Source organism: Crocodylus porosus, unplaced genomic scaffold (genome assembly GCF_001723895.1).
Source record: "Crocodylus porosus isolate Cpor-Errol unplaced genomic scaffold, CroPor_comp1, whole genome shotgun sequence".
Classification (NCBI taxonomy): domain Eukaryota; kingdom Metazoa; phylum Chordata; order Crocodylia; family Crocodylidae; genus Crocodylus; species Crocodylus porosus.
Genome location: NW_017728943.1, coordinates 34,948,636 through 34,956,121, shown reverse-complemented (window position 1 = coordinate 34,956,121; position 7,486 = coordinate 34,948,636). Strand labels below are relative to the sequence as shown.

The following is a 7,486-nucleotide window of genomic DNA, read 5'->3' as shown; positions in this document are numbered from 1 at the left end:
CCCCCATATAAGTGAAATATTGCATGACTGCAAGCAGCGAATATATTTGCTGTATAAAGTTAACACCTGGCTGTGCTTGGCCTTGGTGCACAAGTGGAGCTAGTTCCATGTAAACCCTAGTCACCCAATTTGATCTGATTCCCCTTCCCTGTAATTGACCAGTCCCCAGGCATGGATTCTCAGGCATCTCCAGCACTTACACTTTGAGGCTCTGGAATTTCTGGTGTATCTCACAATTCTGGAGACAGTACCATCAGGGAATCCAGTGTGTCCTTCTCCTCTGGATTATGTGGGCAAGGCATCAAGGATAGTGGGGTCATGGTCAAGACAGCTTTGTCTCAGCTGTCCTCCAGCTACTGTGAACACTCGCCCCCTGCCTCTGATTGCTTGCCTGAAGGCTGTACAATGCATATCTCACTGCCTGATGCAGTGGCAGGACAGTCTGTGGACTCTTGTGGCCTAGGAGATGCTGTGGCCTCCTGCATCTCCATTGTCCCAAAAGATCGGAGGCAAGCTTTGCCTATATCCTTCACGATAATGCAGGACAACTGCTCATAGAATGGGGCTATTGTGTGTCCTGCCCCTGAACAAGAATTCTGGTCCTTGGCCCAATGGAAAGTATATTTCATAGCCTTCATCTTGCTGTGGCACTTTGCCCAGTCCTGGTTCTGGCCATACATCTTCATTTCCTGGGCAATGGCTTCATAGACTGGCTTATTTCCTCAATTTTCCAGCTTCTCCAGAACCCTTTTACCCCCCCAAACATCAATCAAATCTGCTAGTTGTTCCTAGGCCCAGTTGGGACCATGGCTTAGGGATGTATCCAATCCAGCTCCTGCTTCAAGCCCAGCAGACATGGCTTGTTCTTCGCCACCTCCAGTGAGTATATTTTCAGGGCCCAAATGAGTCACTGAGAGAGGGGTTGCTATGTCCTGACCAGAGTCACGAGATGCATTCTGCCCCCAGCTGACAGCAGTTATATAGGCAGGTGCAGGGAACGTTTTTGTGCAGGTCTGAGTTTCCATATATGCATAACTATGCAGGTGTGAACTGTGTCTCAGTACTGGCACTCATGGAAACCTGCTCATGTGATTTTTCCTAATGGAATACCTGTGATATCCATAGCCTACCCCAAATTGTCCCCCATATCCCCCATTGTCCAGAAGGATAGTTATTAATGGCTTGCCACTGCACACACGGAGAATTTAAGCACCCTGTTCAGAGAGGGGCCAGGTGATAATGAAGAGGCTCTCTCTTTCTGTCTTTGGGGGTGGAGGGGTGGTTGTTATGGCCAGTCAGAAGGCCAGGGTCTCTTGTCAGCCTGTGGTGGGGAGGTTGGATGATTGGTCTGTGGATTTGAATTTGGTGGGTGGAGCATGTGGGGCAGCTCAGGGAAACCAGGACTTGGGGGGCTATGGGAACAGAGACCTGAACAAAGATGTGGCATGCAGTGTCTGGAGATGGAAGGGAAACATTGAACAAAACAGTGACCCCCAACAGTGCAGGAATGTGAATGCAGGAACGCGGGTGCAGTAAGCGGGGTTTCAGGCATCTTCCAGCATTGGGACCCCTTGTGGGACAATGCAGGGAGCTCATTATCAGAGTTCCAATTAGCGTAACATAAGACTCAAATATGCACACGAAGATATAGCTAAGAAATTCACAGGGTGCAGACTTGTGCGCATATTATAAGTACTCAGAGAATTCCAGGACCCTGTTTATAGGGGTGGTTGTTTAAGTTAAATAAAAAAGTGGATTTACACACAAAATAAAGTTTCCTTGATGACATAGAAATAGGAAAATAAGAAATAAGACTAAAAATAAAGGTAGAAATCAAAATAATAAGAATAAAATAAGAATATAAAAATTAAAATATATTGGTGTAAAAAAGTTCAAAAAATTAAGAAATATGAGTAAAAATAGGTGTAAAATTAATTCAATTAATTAAATGACAATTAAATGAATTAAATTAATGGAAATTGAACCACTTTTGGTCATCTATACATACCAGCGAGCTGCAAGCTATAGACATCACCAGTGTGTAGTGGGGATTAGCAGTGTGCGGAGCCCCCTGCTGTAATTCAGTACGAAGAGATCAGCAGGGTGGATTGTTATGCAATTTCCCCTGCAATAACTTGCTGTGAATAGCACACTAAGCATTTCATGAGATTTAAGACGGGTGAGTGATGGAAAAAATAAAACCCACTGTTTCAATTTAGGGGGCATAGAATGCAACCCTGAAGGACTAAACCCACATCACATATACAAGGGCTTGGTTGTCCAGTTCAGGTGAGACCCATTAGCTTTTGGATCAGTGCAAGTTTTAGTCAAGGCAGGCAAGAAATTAATTAAATTTAGCACTGGGAGAAGAGCTACCTGGCATGTTATCCTGAGCTGTTAACAATAAAATCAGTAAAATATAACAACTACCTCTGTTGCAGTTTAAAGGCCACAGTCTTACATAGATGACTTACCATAGGAGAAAGATTGTGAAAAGATGGGAACATTTGCTACCCAACATATGGCTGCAAACATGGAGTTCTAATCCTGATTTGACAACTGACCTGCTGAGTAGCCTTGGTGTAGAAACTGATATATAGTATCTTAGTTCTCCCATCTGTAAAATGGAGACAATATTTTCTTTATCTCAACAGACAGTTGTAAGGGTACTTTGGCAAGCTCAGTGAAGACAATATACTTCTATGTGTGTTGCCATGATGAAAATGGGAAAGCAATGGGGTTACATATCTTTAACCATGAATATACTTTTGTTCTAGAGACTCTTTTACTGTGAGGAAGATACATGAGAAGAAACAGCCCATCCTTGCTTCTGGGGCCCAGGCTGAGTTTGCACAGCTGACAGGTAGACAGTAAGAAGTAAAATACTGAATCAGATAACATGTCCATCTAGTCCAATTCCCTATATATCACAGTGGCTGAGACAGGATACTAAGGATAATAATATTAATACAGGGCCTGTCCAAACTAATTTGTCTCCTGTACTTTGTTCCTACCCGCTTCCAGCATTCAAAGAACTTTGAATTCCTTGTTTGAAGTACTAATTTTAAATTGTTATGTTAGTGTCTGATGAGGAGGACTGCCAAGACACTTGCAAACTATCAAAATTCCCAAGGGAATCCTGACTTGGGTACTTGCATATATGGACCCTGCTCCTTCCACTAAATTTAAGGGCCTACTCCCTTCTAAATTTCATATCCCTGTGCTAGAACTTCTTAGCTAAACATAAGGATTTTTTAACTTGGAAAAAATAATTAATATTTTCTAACCTTATTCTGGTTAGAAAACCTTATTCTGGTAATAGTTAACCATGAGTTAAAGCCACTTTTGCTAAAAAATTTCCAAAAACAGACACTGAGCACAGGAAGTTTCATCTTAAATAGACAAAGTTTGGCAAAATTATAAGTGATTGAACATAAGGTCTCCTCCTGGAAAATTTTAGGCAACCTTAACTGGAGGTGCTTCTCCCCTTTTATAAATCAAAGGCAATAATTTAACTGTGTTTATTTCCAGCAGGTAGGCATAAGGGTCTTAATAAAATTAAGATAGTATGTAACTTTTTGTTGAAACTGAGATGTACAGAGCTTAATACCCCTTTATGTTCTATGAGGAGCCAAAGAAATGGAGTCTGAGATAAGACTGAGTGGCTGTCCATTTATTTCTCTGGAGGGGTGTGGAAGCAGAAGTGGGAAAGGGTAAAAATGCACAGTACGGGAAACTGAGTTCAACACTTGTTGCCTGTAGCAGACCTGCAAAGGGCATTGTCAAATGGAAGACTCTATGCTAATATCGCAGAATACAGGGCAGAAATATATAGATGTATCTTGGCCTTTCATGTTGTATTGTGTTAGTCAATGCAGTTATTTACACTAGTTGTGTGTGAAGCAGGCCATATTCAATTCAGATTCAGATATGGCCTGATTCAGGGGACAGTGATTTGATTCTCCCAATTCGATTCAGCTGAATCCGAATCTGAAGATTCAGTGCTAATTTGGAGAATCACTGATTCGGCCATAGATACAGCTTTAAATGTTTTTTCTACATACCTGAAGATATCAGGCATGGCTCGTGAATACTGAGATGGTGGGGCAGATGGAGCATTCCACAGGAGCCACTTGCTTGGCGGTGGATCCCCCCTGCACTCCTCTGGCTTGTTGATTGACCACGGGGGGACTCTGGATGCCCTCCCAGACCCAGGAGGCACCAGTCAGTCACCGAGCCAGGGGGTGGGGTCACCCGCATGCATTGTGGTGGACCTGGAAGTGGACCAGAAGTGTTACTGGTCCACTTCTGGATTTACTGCTGAGCATGCTGGGGACCTCCTCACACCCTGGTGGGACACTCCATCTTCCCCACCATCTCAGCATTCATGAGCCACCTGGTACCTTGAGGTATGTAGAAAAAACATTTAAAGCTGTGTCTATGTCTGGCACTTTACTATCTGGAATCTCTATTAACTGGCATCTGTCATAGACTGTTCAGGACGAAGCTGACTGGTGTCGCTAGCAGCAGTCTCATCCACCATCTGCCATTGTGATCACGTTGTGATCGGATTGAGCTCGTGCCTGTGCTTTTGATCATATTGTGATCGCATCAATCTTGCGCTTGTGCTTTTAATCACATTGTGATCATGCTGAGCTTGTGCCTGTGCTTTTGCTGTGACTTTGCTGAATATTGCTGAATATCTCACCCATCCTGCAGCTATGGCTACCAATACTCCATCAACAAGCAGAGAACAGAAGCAAAAGTGTGTTGTTTTGATGATTATGCAGAAATTGGACATAATTAAGCTCCTGGAGAAAGGAGAAAACAGGAACAGTTCGATGCAGGAATTCAATGGCTCAGCTACAATCTATGACATCAAGGCACAGAGGGCAGAGTTACTCCAGTTTGTGACAAATTCTGAGACAAGTAAAGCAACTGAGCAATGCCGTATTCTGCACAAACCAAAAGTGGAACAATTAGACAAGATGTTGTCTGAATGCTTTGCCTTAAAACATTCAGAGAGCGCTCCAATTTTTGGCTCAATGCTGATTGAAAAAGCAAAGGACTTTTATCAACAAATGAGAATGACCGAGGCCTGTGTTTTTTCAGATGGATGGTTCTCTTGCTTCAAACTTTGCCATAGTATGAGATGCTTTGATGTATCTGGAGAAAAAAAATCTTCTGGTCATGAGGCTGCTGAAAAATATTGTGGATTTTTCCAGAAATTGGTTGTGGGGCATGGCATAATCCCAGAGCAGATCTACAATGCTGATGAAACTGGCCTTTTTTGTCATTGTTTGCCAACTTCTGCCCTGGCTGGTGCAGGTGAGGTTGCTGCAGCTGGTTTTAAGTAGAGCAAGGACTGCTTGACTGTATGTACATGTGCAAATGCAGCGGGAGCACAGAATCAAATTGCTAGTGGTGGGAAAATTCAGGCAACCAAGAGCATTCAAGGGTGTCATTCATCTACCTGTTGAGTACAAGGCACAACCTAATGCATGGGTGGTCAAGGAAATATTTTTGTACTTATTTCACCATGTCTTTGTACCACCATGTCTTTGTACCCACAGTTAAAGAGCATCTGAAGAAACCTGGAAGAACAGAAGACACAAAAGTTATTCTGAGTTTAGATAACTGTTGAGCTCACACTCCTGAAGCAGAGTTAGTGCCTGGAAATATTTTTAGCATCTTCCTGCCTGCAAATGTCACCTCACTCATACAGCCTATGGATCAGGGAATTATTGAAAACCTAAAATCCATCTACAGAAGGGATTTTATGAGAAAGTTACTCAACACTGAAGGCAGTCTCCAAGAATTTCAGTTGCAGTCTACCATTAAGGATGCAATTTTCAATGTGGCATGTACCTGGTGTGCTGTGAGCAGTACAACTTTAAGGAAGACTTGAAGAAAATTGTGCACAGCAGTGATGTTTGCAGAAGGATCTTCTAATAAAGGAGAATTTTCAGGTTTCAATGTGAGACTTAAAAAAGAATCATTAAAAGAGATTCTTGATGTCCTTCAAAATGCTGACCCCACTAACCCGCTCACTAAACTCAAAGATACTGAACTTGATGGGTGGGTGAACATTGATCAAGACCTTGCTGTTGCACAAACCCTTAATGATGCTGAAATTATAGAAAAGGTAGTGCTTCCTGACAGATCACTGTGCCTGAACAAGACTCAGAAGAAGGCCACAGTGAAGAAAGTAAAGTGGCTCGGGCTACTGCTGCACAATGTCTGGAAACATTCTTGAAATTTGCTGAGCAGCAGTCATCTTATTCTGCTCAGGAAGTGATGCAACTTCATGTTGTTCACAACAATTTCCTGAAAAAAAGGCAACTGACTTGCAGGCAGGCAGACATCCGCAGGTTGCTTCATAGATCTTCTACAAAGATCTTCTTGTGTCAAGGATCAGATATTGATGTTGATGATCCTCAAGAAGAGGCACACTCCAAAGCAGAGACACGTTCTGAGGCAACCTCTGATCTCAAGGTGCCTTCAGAAGCAGCTGAGAGGCAGTAATAGTACAGTATACTATTTACTTTATTATTCCTTATATCATAGTCAAAATATTTAAAGTTAAAGTAGTTAAAATATTAAAAGTTATTATATCACAGTTAAAATGAAGGCTTAGTTTCTTTCTTGAAAAAAACCGTAAGTATAACTCTCAGGTAACCAGCATATTTGATTAACTGTCCCCCCTATTCCCTATGGGTGCCAGTTAACAGAGCTTTTACTGTATGTAGAAAAAACATTTAAAGCTGTGTCTATATCTGAATCAGCGAATCTTTCCATAATGATTCAGAAGGTTCCAATTCGATTCAGAGAGTTTAAAGGCTCTCCTGATTTCATTCAGATTTGGAGATTCGGCTGCCGAATCGAGCTGAATCTCTGCCAAAGCAAATCAGTGACTGAAACTTTACACAGCCCTAATTTACACCTAGCATGCCATCGTGGCACCTTCATGTTACACTTGCTATATAAAAAGCAAGGGCTACAATAGTGATTAGGGTGAAAAGAAAAAAATAATTCTGGAAATATACAATCTATAAATAGGATTAGCAAATGATGACATTACCAGATTGAGATGGGCAGATTGTAGATTGTTAAAAACAAAAGTTGGTCAAAAAACAGGATGAATTTTTCACATTTTTATGAAAACAATATCCACAGCTTCCCAATTTCAGTTTCCATCTCAACTCAGAACAGTGCACAGGTTAATACATTCAACCTTGAATGGCTTCAAAATGGTAAGACAGATTCAAGTAAGCACAGAAACAAGGAGAAAAATCTCATGTACACAGAATTAGGAAAACTTTTTGTAAAGCTCCAACCCAATAGTTAAGTCCTGAATTGTAGAAATATCTTATGTTTTGCTAACTTTATAAATGCAGATAATAAGCAATGTTTATTATTTGTTTATGTGTTCAGCTTGGATTATTTGTTATGACAAGAATAGCTTGCGTTGTAACATTATGGACAT

At 41.5% G+C, this 7,486-nt stretch overlaps 1 pseudogene; it reads left to right on the top strand.

Annotated features, from left to right (window-relative positions):
* Nucleotides 1–4,721: 4,721 nt before the first annotated feature.
* On the top strand, nt 4,722–6,525 carry LOC109319041 (annotated as a pseudogene).
* The last annotated feature ends 961 nt before the right edge of the window (nt 6,526–7,486 follow it).